The sequence below is a fragment of the Spermophilus citellus genome (assembly GCF_964194105.1).
Source record: "Spermophilus citellus genome assembly, chromosome: 1".
Taxonomy (NCBI): domain Eukaryota; kingdom Metazoa; phylum Chordata; class Mammalia; order Rodentia; family Sciuridae; genus Spermophilus; species Spermophilus citellus.
Genome location: NC_138182.1, coordinates 75850453 through 75865885, shown reverse-complemented (window position 1 = coordinate 75865885; position 15433 = coordinate 75850453). Strand labels below are relative to the sequence as shown.

At 40.3% G+C, this 15433-nt stretch overlaps 1 long non-coding RNA gene across 1 annotated transcript; it reads right to left on the bottom strand.

Moving 5' to 3' along the window:
- Positions 1-6372: 6372 nt before the first annotated feature.
- Positions 6373-14618, bottom strand: LOC308647814. The gene is made up of 3 exons (XR_014021708.1): positions 13357-14618; positions 12738-12766; positions 6373-8225 (listed from the first exon to the last, which is right to left on the bottom strand). It is a non-coding gene; the product is annotated as an uncharacterized lncRNA (long non-coding RNA).
- Between the last annotated feature and the right edge of the window lie 815 nt (positions 14619-15433).

Here is a 15433-nt window from a genome sequence, read left to right as displayed (position 1 = left end):
GCTGATGAAGTATCAGCACTCCTTTTCCTCCATTATACCTAGTAATACAATTGGTTAGGTTGCATTTATTACAAGTAACAATATATCTGTCATCTATCCATTTAACTTTTACATTTCCAATAATTAAAACATAAGGAGACTGGACACAGGCTCGTAAGCCATAGCAAGATCCCTCTTTACAGTTCTTGCCGACAAATTTTGGTAAAGGTTTATCTGTAAAATGTAAAAATTCTGAGGCAGCAATTAAACGCCAAATATCTCTTTGAACACCTCCTTCACTATAAGTCAAAATATTACTAACAAATCCTGCAGGTGTCATAGCAGAATTTCTTCGTAATTGTCTCTTATCAATTTTTGGAGACCAGTCTAAAATATACCCACTATCTTTAGACACCTTATTTTGTACAGGAAAGGTATTTACGCAATCCATCCATCTAGGAAAGGTGCCAATCTCAATTGTAGACTATTTGGACAGTGGGGTATCGGTGGAGGTTTTGCAGAAATGACTGGCTTGTTATGGGAAAGTCCCATCTTAATTACTGATATACTATTAGGTTTTAAGTCCCCATAAATAGAATTATTTGTCAGTCTAGGTTTACCAATCGCTGTCTTTTCTTCGAATGATACTTTCAGACAGCCAGCATGTTTATCGTGTGACCAACACAAAGGTAATTGGGCACTGTAGCCAGAATAATTAAATCTAGTCACATGATTGGGAGTAATATGAGTATCTGTAAATCCTCCCATCATGAATGAGTCATTAGTAAATACTGGAATAGATTCTCCAGTCCACACAGCTGGGTGTACCAGGGGTGGATCTGGGAAATATGTCCAGTAAGTGTCTACTTGATTCCCCTTTATCTGACAGCCCAGTAGGGCAATTACTGTTGCTACCATCATCACTGGGGTCCTGTTCTTTCCTAGGCGTCGAAGTATTCGGGAAGCCTGGGTTGTTAGCTTCTTCATGTCTTCCCATGAAATCAGCTTTTTGGCTGGTTCAATCTGGTCTTTCTTCATCCTTTTCCGATATCTCCTCCTTCTGGGTAGGGGCTCCTCCGGGTCGATCCTCAGTCACTTGAATCTGGGTTCTATCTCTTCCATGTCTGATAGCAGGTTCAGGCACCCAAATAGGACGGAAAGCACCTTCTGGGAAGATACAAGCATGACCTCTGCCCCACATCATCACCGGGTCTGGGCCTTTCCACTGACCAGTTTGTAAATCTTTCCACAAAACTCTGCCTAAAGGGCTCGTTACTGAGGGAGACATTTGCCTCTCAGCAGCAGTGTGAGCTTCTGCGTCACAGTTTAAAAAATTTAAAACAAACAAGGAATGATTAAGGCTATTTTGGGGAGTCACAACCCTATTCCCCCCTTTTAATTTTTGTAATTGAAGCTTAATAGATAAATGAGCTCGTTCCACAATGGCTTGACCTTAGGGGTTATAAGGAATTCCTGTTTTATGATTAATTTTAAACTCTTGGCAAAATTGTTGAAAAGAAGAGCTTACATAAGCTGGAGCATTATCTGTTTTAATCTGTATAGGGCACCCTAAAATGGAAAAAGCTGCTAAGCAATGAGAAATTACATGTTGAGTATTTTCTTTAGTATGTGCTGTGGCAAAAATAAATGTAGAATAAGTGTCCACTATGACATGCACATAACATTGCTTACCAAATTGAGGAATTTGAGTTATATCCATTTGCCATATCTGATTTGGTTTTAATCCACGGGTATTTACCCCTGATGGCAAAGATGGAGTGTGAATAACACACTTAGGGCATTGGCTTACAATCTGACGAGCTTGCTCTCTGGTAATATTAAATTTTTTACGTAAGCTTGAAGCATTTTGATGATGCAAGGAATGGGAAGCTAGTGCACAGTCATATGAAGACATCTGTTGACAAAAAGCTACTAACTTATCAATTTTGTCATTACCTGAAACTAGAGGTCCAGGAAGATTAGTATGGGCATGTATGTGTCCTATGAAACATGGGTATTTTCGCATTAGCACTGTCTTTTGTAAATTATGAAATAATTCAAATAACTCCTGTGATGAAGTATACCCAGTAACTGAAGTTTCAATATTTTTGGTAACTTTGACTGCATATAAGCTGTCAGAATAAATATTAATAGGCTCATTTGAAAAGTAATCTAAGGCACAAATCAGAACTTGAAGCTCTGCTCTTTGGGCAGAAGTATAAGAAGTTTGTATTACCTCTGTGTGAACATGACTATAAAAACCTGCTTTACCTGAGTTAGAACCATCCTTGAACACCGATAAAGCTTCATCTATAGGATGTGTACGTACAATCTTTGGAAAAATAAGTGACGTTAATGATGCAAATTGTATAATCTTATCACGAGGATAATGGCTATCTATCTGGCCAGGAAAATCAGCAAAAGCTATCTGTCATGAGCTAGAAGTTTGAAAAAGCCAATTAGTCTATTAAACAGAAAATGGAATAATTATGATATCAGGCTCAGATCCAATTAATTGTAAAATCCTAGTTCTACCTTTAATTACTTTGAGCTATGGAATCATGAAAAGGAATTAATGTTTTTTGAGGGGAGTGGGATAAATAAATCCACTCAATAACTCCTAATCTTTGCCATATGGCTCCTGTTGGGGTATGTGTAGTTGGAAATATTAATAAATATACTATTTCTTTAGGATCAATTCTAGTAAGCTGTGCATTTTTAATTTCATTTTCCACTCTCCTTAAAGCTGTTTTAGCTTTTAAGGTTAGCTGATGTGGAGAGTTTGGAGAGGGATTTCCTTGTAATATCTGAAATAAAGGACTTAACTCAGAAGTAGTTAGTTTTAAGGATGGCCTCAGCCAATTAATATCTCCTAATAGTTTTTGAAAATCATTAAGGGTATGTAACTCCTTAACTCTTATCTGAAGATTTTGAGGACAGATTATACGTCCTTGAATTATCTGACCTAGATATTGAAAAGGAGACACCTTTTGAATTTTTTGAGGAGCTATACATAAACCCATTGCTGTAAGCGAAGTCTCTAACTGAGTAAAAATTTCTGAAAGTACCTCTGGATTAGCATGAGCCAATAATATATCATCCATAAAATGAATAATATATGCATCAGGAAAGCTATTTCTTATGGAATCTATTGCCTGGTCAACGTATTTTTGGCACAGTGTAGGACTATTACGCATTCCCTGGGGGAGTACCTTCCAGCAATATCTTTTAACAGGTTCCTTAAAATTAATTGCTGGGACAGTGAAGGCAACTCTTTCACAATCTCGAGGATGTAATCTTATAGAGAAAAAGCAGTCCTTTAAATCTATTACCATCAAGCTATAATCTAAAGGGATGGCTGTGGGGGAGGGAAGTCCTGGCTGTAATGATCCCATAGGCTGAATTGCATGATTTATTGCCCTTAAATCCTGTAGTAATCTCCAATTTCCTGACTTTTTCTTAATAACAAAAATAGGTGTGATCCAAGGACTAAGCGTTGGTTCAATATGACCAGCCTGAAGTTGTTCCTCAACTAATCTATGAATTATTTTAAGCTTTTCCCCTGAGATGGGCCACTGAGAGATCCATATAGGCTCCTCTGTGAGCCAGGTGATTTTTTCAGCTGTCTTAGGGATCGGGGAAGTACTCCGGGCCCCTAATAAAAATTTTGGTTTGGAGCATTTACTAATCTTTGTCGTGGAGACTGGCTTATAAACAGATACTCTTCCTGAAGGGTCTCCTTATCATCTCCAGGAAAATACCTCTGATTAACTTCCTCAACTGACCTTATAGAGTTTGGAGTAACTAATAACAAACCCATTTTGGCTAAAATATCTCTTCCCCATAGGTTAGCTGGTAAAGACTCTAACACATAAGGCTTAAATACTCCACTGTTCCCATCGGAATCTTCCCAACAGAGATAGTTGGCACTTTGATCAAGCTGTGAAACCTGTCCTATTCCCTCTAGGTTAGCTGGTGCTACATGTAAAGGTCATTTCCTAGGCAAGAATCGACTAGATAATACAGAGATATCAGCTCCTGTGTCTATTATTCCTAGGAAATTTTTATTATTAATTTTAAGTTTTAATAAAGGGCATTCTTATCGTACTAACTGTGACCAGTATACTCTGTCTGGCAGTTTAGAAACTGAACCTACCAGCAGGTGCCTTCCTGAGTCACAAGGCAATAATATTAATTGGGCAAATGTATCCTTTGGAGTGAGCCTTAGGGCATAATTGGACCTTACAGTAACATATAATTGTCCTTTAAAATTTGAACCTATCACACCAGGTATCACCTCAATGGCTCCCTTTAAATTATTATGTCCCAAAATTAAACCTATAGTATTATCAGGAAGCGGCCCGAAAATCCCAGTAGGGATTTGTTCTGGCCCTGTTTCAGGATCTAATTCAACTGTCTTTGAAGGTCCTAAGAAAACTGTCTGCGATCTCTGTTCCGGTAAAAATTGCGGGCTGTCCTGGTCGGCGCCAGTGACGTCACACTGTACAACCTCTCCTCGAATTCCCCGTATTGTTGCTCGGCCCGGGGAGGGGCCGAACGGAAGTCTTTTTTCCTCCCATTAGGAGGAAATGACGGCGAGAAGGCGGGCTGATCCGCGCCATCTGGATCCACCACATGGGGCCGAGTCTTACAATATCTATTATCGCCAGTAGATGGAGCCCTGAACTTAAAATTGCGCATGCGACACTCGCACGCAAAATGATTATTTTTCCCACAAACGTAACATCTCCCGCAGGACTTTTGTCTTAAATCCTGTGACCTCAAAGTTTCTTTTAGTGCCGAGGCTAGGGCTACTGTCTGTAAATGAGTAGAATCTATGTCAGAACATAGGCAGATAAACTCCGAAATTGTCCCTTTTTTACGGTGCAGCCTGAGGATATCCTGACAGTATTTATGTGCGTTTTCAAATGCCAATTGCCTAACAATGAACTCGCTCACCCCCGGGTCCCCGATCGACCTGTTTGCAGCCTGATACAATCAGGCTACAAAATCTGAATAAGTTTCACTGGCACCCTGTCTGATTTTGGTAAGAACTAAATTGGATTGGTCCTTGGAGACGATCTGTCTCCAAGCACGTTTCGCACAATCAGTTATTTGATTGTATACTACATCATAATTTAACTGTCTTTCTAAATCAGCGAAATCACCGGTCCCTAGAAACATCTCTATTGGCGTTTCTATATCCTGTCTTTTGTTCTTTTCTGCCTGTTCAGTACAAAAATCAGTCCAATAAGTTCTCCAAAGTAAGAAATCTCCCCCGCTCAGACAAGATCTGGCTAAAGAAATCGAATCGCTAGGAGGAAGGGGTTGTGAGCAAATATTTTCTATCAGGCTCTGTACAAAAGGGGAATTTGGACCATACATCTCACATGCACTTTTTAGTTCCTTAATGGTTTTAAATGGGATTACAGCATGAACTCTAACTCTCTGATCTTGCTCATTAACTTGCTCAAAAACTGGAAGAAGTTGAAAACCGCTAGTATTCTCCCCTGATTCTTGAGCCTGCTTAATACCTCGCTGGACTGGGGAAAGAAAAGTCATTGTTAATCCAGCGCACCTGTTAAATTTTGTTCTTTTAGCAGGTACTGGCCGAATTTAAATAGCCTGGGCAGGCAGTGTTAAACGCAGCCTGTTAAAATTTCTCTGTAAGTCCTGAATTTCAACGTCTGATTCTTCTCCCTCAGACTGCGAGCCATGGTCAGACTCTGCGCTGTCACCATTTTGAAATTGGGTTTCTAAACCACGTGGCGGAGAAGAACTCTGAGCTCCTCTAGGAATCTCTTCCGGATTTTCCTCCCCAGGAAGATTGTCTACCTCTTCTAGAGGGCTTTCTAGGATTTCAGATGTTTCTCCTCTCTGATGTTGCTCTCTACAATCTCCCTGCGGGCTAGCCTGATCTTGCAAGTTTAAGTTCACAATTTTAACCTTTGGCTTGGCCCCTAGTGCCTTTGTTTTTAAATGGCTTAAGGGAAAGGGAATTAACTTGGCCTCAGGCGGATTTTCCATTTGAATAGACCTAACAGCTCTTTGAACGCCTTTTAAGAGGTCCTCAGGGGGCCACGAACTCTGGCCCATATATTCAAAAAGACAAACTTCTAGAGCCGTCTAAGTTTTCTGAATGTTTTCTATGCCTCCAGGTAGTTCTCTATTTACACACAATCCCTCAGAGATCACTTAACACATGTAGTGGTGACAAGTTTTTTTAAATAAATAAATAAATAAAATCCTTGTCCCAAGCCAACTTTTGTCCTGAATTCTTCCAGAACTTTCTCCCGCACCCCTAGTGTCATCTTCAGAACACAGGCTGTTATGCTTGAATTCGGGACCCCCAAAAGACCACCAGAGACCCAAGATCGATGTAAGCAGCAAAGAGGTGTTTATTGCGAGCTAGCTCGGTCCTCCGCACATACACACAGCAACTGGTGACGCTGAGAGGCCCCGAGCCCAGGGTTTGCAGCAGTTTTATACATTCTTTGGAAAAGGCAGGGACCTCACTTACATCATAGCATCTCTTAGCAAATCATCACACACCACGGGAAAATCAAATAACAACTCTAAAACATGATTAGCACATTCACTGGCGGGAACAAGTTGGGTAGGGGTGATCAGTCAGTACAAAAGGGGTATTCATTTGAACTGATTGGCTTAAGCCAAGAGGGGTGTACATGCTGAACTACATGGTTTCCCAACATGTTATCAACCACCATAAACTACTGGGAGGGTCATCTGGCATCCCAGGTATTTCCCTGTCTCATGCTGATTGGTGGCTGCTAGGGGGTTGCTATGGATCCCCACCTAGCCTGACCGAGTCAGGGACACTTGGGCAGCAGATCTCTCCTGTTATTTGTAGATAAACAACTTAGCAGGGTGGGAATGTGCCTAGGAGTGCTCTGTGGGTTTTTCCAAGGACAAAGTTCATCTCCCTTCCTTGGACAGGCTTTGCTCTGAGATAGAGGCTGGTTTTTCAAGGCAGGGTGAGAAATGACAAGTTTTTAGCACTTTTCCCAGCACAGAAGTACTTAGCATGCATATCTATTCACATTTCCCTTGGAAAGAAGGTCTTGGGATTGTCTTCACTGATACTGAAGCCTCTGAAGACTGTCTTTGAAAGCTTCAAAGACTTCTCCCTGCTTCCTTCCTGTTGACCATGCTGGAGCTTCTGGCCATCATCATGGACCCTTTTCCAAATTCAATGGTCCTGATCTCAGCAGCAGCTATACAGTGCCACAGCTGAGTTTAGAGACAATGGTCAACCTTGTTCCAATGAGCAGGGAGAGACGCATTTTGGGAAATCCTGGAACTTAAAGGATCTAGCGAAAGGGAGGAGGTATTGAACTCCTTCCCCTCACCTTTTATTCATGCTTAATTGAGTCCAGGAGGGCTACATAACTGTGAGGAGTCTAGCAGATGGAAGAGTTGCTAGTCAGCTAGGGAATCTGCATGAGTTTTCACGTATTCTTTGATGAGTTCATTAGATGATTCAGACTCTGTTCTCCCAAAGTTCCTTAGTTCCTTGGTGACTTGGAGTAAAACAGGGGCAATGGGATGGAAAACAGACTTGAGAGTTGATGAAATATGGAGGCTGCTCAGGATAAAGGAGAGCATGGAGTCAGGGGTTTTCCAGATTTCTGGCTTGATGGTTGTCACCAGGGGGCAAAATTGCGATGTATGCAGTCAAGGGGAGAAATAAAGAATGTCCATATGCTTCTGCCCCTTTCAATGCTTTATTCTCTTAAATTACTCAATACAGTTTCACTCTATAGGTTCTTAATCAAGAAAACAACAATCCTTAATGCTAGGCACTGCAATAGACATAATCAATTCACAGCAAACAATTCTAGATTAATTAATTCACAGCAAACAATTCTAGATTAAATCTAAGCACTGCAAAACACACTTAATCTTGATAGGCTAATGACATACATTCCCTCTGCATGCTAATTTCAAATGTCTTAAGCCTTAGGCTTTATGTCCAGTAGATGCACACTCACTGAGACCGCGGTGATCAGGTCCAGAACTAAGGCAGGCTTTTCCTGGTATGGCGTGAATGACCAGTTGAGGAGAGGGTCATAGGGAGAAGTTGCAGCTCTCACCAAGGTCCAGACAAGGTGGTAGAGTTTGAGAGCGGTGAGGATCACACAGAGGAACGATGATGAGTGATGGGATGTCAGGTCCTCATCAGGCTCTCCAGCTTGAGGGCATCCTTGTTTCAGCTGGCTGAATCTCTGTTCATTTGCACTATAATTTATACTAAATTTGGGGGGTTTCTTTACCCCCCCCCCCCTTTCAATCCTTATCAGCTACCATCGGATTTCTCAGTGACCTCATTTACCCTGGGGTCAGAAACATCTGATCTGGTGGTCTCCACCCTGATCTTCTCAACTTTCCCTGCCAGGGGCTCTGTTTACCAAGGTGAGGGGAAGTAACTTGTTTGAGGCCATATTGGAGGGCTCTGTTGGATGTGCCTGGTGAGACTGCAGGTTTCAAACTGGAGTTTTTTAAAAATGGAATTGCTTAGGCTCAGGCCTAAGGCCATTCTAACAATGGTGTTGCAGACTTCATTCCAGAGGCCCTTCAGAAACCTCTTCTGAAGTCACAGCATCACAAGAATAACTTCCCAGTTTCTTAAAATGGTAAAGAGGAGGTTATAATATGTTATTCTGTTCCCTCTGGCCTGAAAACATGATGTGAGGAAAATGGCTGTGCTTTCTTCTCTTCACCCTAACTGCAGCAATCCATCTCACCAGTCCTCTCATTATCAGCAAAGCCTCAGACCAAAAAGGATCCGGTGTCAGCAATCCATTCTCCTCACTTCAGGGAAATATACATCCCTCCAAGTATCCTCGTGTGTCTCTTGCAGATCACCTGGTGCCTAATGCCCCAGGTCAGGCTTGATTAATACAGTTTCAGAGGGTTTAGTCCATAGATAGCTTGCTCCATTCCTCAGGACTCAAGGTGATGCAGAACATCATGGAGGAAGAATGTGGCAGAGGGAAGCAGCTTAGTTAATGATCAGAAGGCAGAGATCAGTTTTTTTTTTTTTAAGAATCAAGGTTTTTTTTTAATAACTTTATTTTATTTATTTATTTATTTATTTATTTACTTTTATGTGGTACTGAGGATTGAACCCAGGGCCTTGCATGTGCAAGGTGAGCACTCTACAGCTAAGCCACAACCCCAGCCCACAGGGATCAATTTAAATGTTATTTTCCTGTGTGTGTGTGTCGGGGGGTGGGGGTACTAGAGATTTAACCCAGGGGTGCTCCATAGTAGGCAAGTAAAGACTTTACTACCAGCCTTTTAAAATTTTTATTTAATTTTTTGTTGTTGTGCTTCCAGTATTAGGAATTGAACCCAGGGGTACCTTACCAATAAGCTATATTCTCATACCTTTTTGTCTTTGATTTTGAGACAGGGTCTCTCTATATTGCTAAGGCTGGCCTTGAACTTGCAATCTTTCTGCCTCAGCCTCCCCAGTCATTGGGATTACATGCATGCACCAGCACACCAACCTATTTTACTTTTAAAGAACAAGATTAACCTACATTTTGATGTTGTCTGAAGGCCATCTAATGTCCTGGATTTTGTAAATCTAGAGAAAAGTTACACCTTGTATCTTTTCAATTGCTTTTCCCAGGAATAACTAACCTCATACTTAATCATTAAGATAAAAAAAAGGTATGTTGGCTAGCACAGTGACACACACCTGTAATCCCAGCAACTCGGGAGGCTAAGGCAGGAAGATCTCGAGTTCAAAATTAACCTCAACAATTTAGCAAGGCCCCAAGTAACAGTGAGATCCTGTCTCAAAATAAAATTTAAAAAATGGTTGGGGATGTGGCTCAGTGGTTAAGCGACCCTGGGTTCAACAGTCAATCACTCGTAACAACAACAAAAATAAATAAATAAAAATAAATAAATAAAAATCTGGGGACGTAGCTCAATGGTATATGGTACTGGGATTATAGTGTTGCCACACCTGGCCATGTATGTCTTTTTTTGTTTGTTTGTTTTTTGGTTGTTGTTTTTGTTGTTTTGTTTGAGCACCCCTGGATCCAACCCTCAGTACAAAAAAAGATACAAAAGGCAACATTTGCTGGAAAACAGGGGGATAGTAAAAGACAACAGTTTTAATCCATTCAGTGACTTCAACCAGAGGTATCATCTACAGCCAAGCTAGTGGGAAACAAATATCCTCCAAAATTAATGATTTTTTAAGTAAATCTGGGGTAGGGGGTCCCTTTCGGTTTTCCCTTGATTATTCTGTCACATCGTACGTATATATACATACAAAATGTCATATGTATATATACGTGTACTTTTGTTATTCTTGTGGTGCCAGGGATTGAACCCAGGACTCACAGATGCTAGGCAAGTGTTCTGCCACTGAGCTACACCAGAGCCTATATTTGCATCTTATGCTTAACATTATATTTGTCATTCAACCATATTGTTGTTATTGATCACTCACAAAAAATTTATTTTTTCTGTGGATTTAATATTTAATTACTGCATTTATTGATTCTATGAATGGGTGCAGTTGTAGCTTCCATTTTGGGGGTATTGTGAATAGTGCTACTCTGAGCATTCTTGTAAGAATGGCTGTCTTTTGAAAATTATTCATAAATATTTTTTTGGAGTACTGGAGATTGAACCCAGTACTGGAGATTTTGGAGTACTGGAGATTGAACCCAGAGTCTTGCACATGCTAGGCAAGCACTCTCACTGAGCTATATCTCTAGCCTTTTTATTTTGACAGGGTCTCACTGCGATGGGAAGGCTGGCTTTGAATTTTGATCTTCCTGCCTCTGCCTCCCAGGTAGCTGGGATAATAGTGTCGCCACAACTGGCCGTGTATGTCTTTGTTTGTTTGTTTTTTGTTTTGTTCCAGGGATTGAACCCAGGGGCACTTAATCCCTAAATCACATCCCCAGCCCCTTTTTTCAAAAATTTGAGACAGGGTCTCACTCATTTGCTGAGGCTGGCCTCAAACTGGGATTCTTCTTTGCCACCCTGCCAAATTGCTGGGATTACAGGTGCATGCCTGGCTTCAATTTTTAAATATTTTTAAAATTTTTAATTAATATTTTGCAGTGCCAGGGATTAAGCTCAGGGCCTTATACTTTCTAGGCTAATGCTCTACCATTGAGACATAACTCTAGCCCTATAGTTATTTTTTATATCTTTTGAATAATATGATAGAATTAATAATGATTTATTTACATACCAGTATTATACATCTACATTATTCTCTATTTCTCCATATATGCACCTTTACCAGAGACCTTTATAGTTTCATTGCTTTCATGTTTTCTCTAGCATCCTTTTATTTCAATTTGAAGGACTCTTTTTAGTATTTATTGTTGGGCAGATCTAGTGATGATGAACTTAGATGTTGTTTATCTTGGGAAAGTCTTGAATTTGTGATCTTCCTGCCTCTGCCTTCCTCTCCTTCTTCTTTTCCTTCTCCTCTTTTTCTTCTTCTCCTTCTCCTTTTTCTCCTCTTCTTCCTCTCCACCCCTTCCTCCTCCCCTCTCTTCCTCCTCCTCCTCCTTCTTTTTTTGGAACTAGGGATTTATCCAGGGGCACTTTACCACTGAGCTATATCCCCAGCCATTTTTATTTTTTAATTTTGAGAGAGGATCTTGCTAAATTGGTTAGTGCCTCACTAAACTGCTGAGACTCTCTTTGAACTTGGGATCCTCCTGCCTCAGCTTCCCAGCTGGAATTGTTATGTGCCACCACACCCAACTACCTTCTTCATTTTTGAGTCACAGTTTTGACAGATATAATATTCTTGGAAGGCAGATTTGTTGAATTTTTTGTTCTGAATAAAATATTGTTGAATATATTATTCTGTACTCTCTGGCCTGTAAGTTTTTTTTTTTTTCTAAAAAATCTGTTGATAATCTTACAGGATTTCCTTTCATATGAGTTCTCATAACATTGAGTCACTTTTTTTTCTCGCTGCTTTCAATATTCTCCTTGAACTTTTTGACAGTTTAATTATAATATACCTCTGTATGAATATTTTTGAACTTATCAGAATTGGATTTTACTGAGCTTCTTGAATTTCTATGCCCTTTTCTATCCTCATATTTAGAAAGGTTTGGCTTTTATTTATTTTAGTATGCCATGCTTTCTTTCATTCTTCTCCTTCTGATACTTCCATAATGCACATATTGTTCCAATTGATGGTGTCCCATAAACTTTGGCTCTGTTCACTTGCTTCATTTGTCTTATTTTTATTCCTCTCACTCAGAAATTTCTTTTTTCCTTTTTCTTTCCTTCCTTCCCTTCTTTTTGTGGTACTGGGGTGTTATAGTTTAGATATGAGATGTTCCCTAAAATTTGTGTATATGACAATGGAAGAGAGTTCAGAGGTGAAATGACTAGATGATGAGAGTTGTAACCCAATCGGTGGATTAATCACCTGATATGGATTAGCTGGGTGATAACTGAAGACAGGTAGGGTGTGGATGGAGGAGATAACACTCTCTTCCTCTCCTTCCTTCCCCTTCCCCCTCCTTCCTAATTGTCATCTCCTGAGCTGCCTTCCTCCTCCAGACCAAAACAATGGAGTCAGCCATCTATGGACTGATACCTCCGAAACTGTAAGCCCCAAATAAACTTTCCCTCCTCTATGTTGTTCTTATAGGATATTTTGGTCATAGTGATGAGAAGCTGATTTAAAAACAGAAATTGATATTGAGAGTGGGGTCATTGCTGTGACTTACCTGACCATGTGGTTCAAAAGCCTTTGGAGCTAGTTTGAGAGAGGAAGAATTTTGAAAGGTTTAGAGATGTGAGGTGGGAAGATTTAAAATGTTGTAAGTGGAGTTTAATGGAAAATTCTGGTGGGAGCTCAGACAAAAATGCCACTAAGACTGTGGACAGTAAAGACTGGGATCATGAGGTTTCAAAGGAGGACTCTTTTGGAAATTGGACTAGAAGCTATTTTTGTAAGACTGGCAAAGAAATTGTCTACATTTTGGCCATGTCCTGAGACTTTCTGTGAGGCCAAATTTAAGGATGATGAACTAATTAAGCTGGTGGAGGCAATTTCAAGGCAGTCTGGAATTTAGGCAGTGCCATGGATAGACCACTCTCTTCTCAGGCTTAAGGGTATAAAAAACACCCGGTTTACACAGGGGTTCTAGGAAGTTGTTTCACTGTGCTCAGCTACACAGGCATTTAAGTGCTGCAGCTGTAGTCCCAGGTGGCTTGGCTACTGCTTAATATGTGGAAGACCGATAATTACAGCCTTTGAGACAGGAGTCCCCTGTGTTTCTGCTTTGCTAGAATAAACCTTCTTTTTCCTTTTTCTCAAAAAAAAATATATGGTGGAAGACCAACCTTGGTATCAAATATGTGGTGATAATTCTGAAGGATTGCAGGATGCTAGAGTTAGGAGGTCATGAAGGCTTTCACAGATTTTGAGAGGTCAGGCAAAGTGCAGCAGGGTTGGAATCCCTGAAAGCTGCCCCTGAGAGGGTGGTGCAATGAAGATGTGAGAAGGAAGGTGAAGTTGCAGTGACTTGAGACTAAAATATGTCAGTAATGTGGGGCATCAGTCAAGGAAAACTTAAGGAATCAAGCAGAAAAAAGGCAAAACACAGGTTGTGTGGGCTGTAACAAGCAAGACCATAGGGGCAGAACTACAAAAACTCTAGAAAGCATTGTGATGCCATGTGCCCCAATGCTTGACATAGAATTATAGAGCTTGTTTGCCTAGATGAAGTTTGGTCTTGCTTGATACCATTCCTTCTTTCTATGCCCCTATTTCTTTCCTGTGGAATGCAAATGTTTACTCTATGCCATTATTTATTAGATATAGGTAACTTGCTTTTGATTTTTACAGGGGTTCATGCTGAGAGTTTGCCTTCAGTCTCAAAGGAGATTTTGGACTTTACTTTTGGGTAATGCTTGGACTCTTAAAAATGTACTTGGCATGAGGTTTTGGGGGCCAGGGGTGGAATGTTACAGTTTAGATATAAAGTGTCTTCCAAAAGTTCATGTGTGAGATGATGAAAGAAGGTTGGGATGAAATGATGATGAGAGTTATAACCTAATCAGTGAATTAATCCCCTAATAAGAATTAACTGGGTGGTAGTTGAAGGCAGGTAGAGTGTGGATGGAGGAGAAAGGTCTGGTGGCATGCACCTTTGGGAGTTATACTTTGAATGGAGCTCGAGCTCTCGTGCTCTTGCTCTCTCTCTCTCTCCTTCCTGATTGCCATCTTCTGAACTGATTTACTCCTCCACACCCTCTGCCATGATGTTCTGCCTCACCTCCAGATCAGAGAAATGGAGCCAACCATCTATGGACTAACACCTCTGAAACTGTGAGCACCAAATAAACTTTCCCTCCTCTATGTTGTTCTTGTCAGGTCTTTTGGTCATAGCAATGAGAAAGCTGACTAAAACAAGGGGATTAAACCCAGAGTGTTCTATCTCTGTTTTGTTTGTTTGTTTTGAGGCTGGTCTTGAACTTGTGATCTTTCTGCTCAAACTTCCAAGTAGCTGGGATTATTGGTATATACCACTGCATCTGGCTTACTCAATAATTTCAATTATTCAAATTATTTCCATTATTCAAATTATTTCAATTATTCAAAAATTAAATTACTCAAATCTGTCTTTAGGTTCACTGAGTCTTTTGCTTGGTCAGGCCTTTTTTTGAACCACTTTAGTGAATTTTTCCATTCAGTTATTGTATTCTTCTGCTCCAGAATTTGTTTAGTTCTTTCTTTTTTCTCTCTTTTTTTTTTAAGAGAGAGAGAGAGAGAGAGAGAGAGAGAGAATTTTTTTAATATTTATTTTTTAGTTTTCGGCGGACACAACATCTTTGTTTGTATGTGGTGCTGAGGATCAAACCTGGGCCGCACGCATGCCAGGTGAGCACACTACCGCTTGAGCCACATCCCCAGCCCTGTTTAGTTCTTTCTTATAGTTTCTGTTCCTTTATTGATATTTTGATTTTGCACATTGTTTTCTAATTTTGTTTAGTTATCTGGTTCTCTTTTAGCTCACTAAACATATTGAAGATGGTTATTATGGAGTCTTTGTCAGATAATTCATGGATCTGCATTTCTTTGGACTAGTTTCTGGAAATTTATGTAAGTATGTTATGTACTGGGGATTAAACTCAGGGCCTCACACATAGTAGTCAAGCGCTCTACTATTGAGCTACATCCCCATCCCTGAGATTTATTTTGTTCCTTTTATGGGGCCATGTCTCCCTAGTTTTTTTAAAGTCTACTAATCATTTAAGATTTAGAAATCTGAAAAAATAGTCACTTCTCCCAGTCTTTTTAGGATGGTTTTGCAAAGGGGATATCTTTGCCAATTAACCCAGGTAGAGAGAGATTCTGTAGTTCTTTTCCAGGTTACTCAGGGGATGCACCTCTCTGGGATTGTGTGTATAGTTTCCT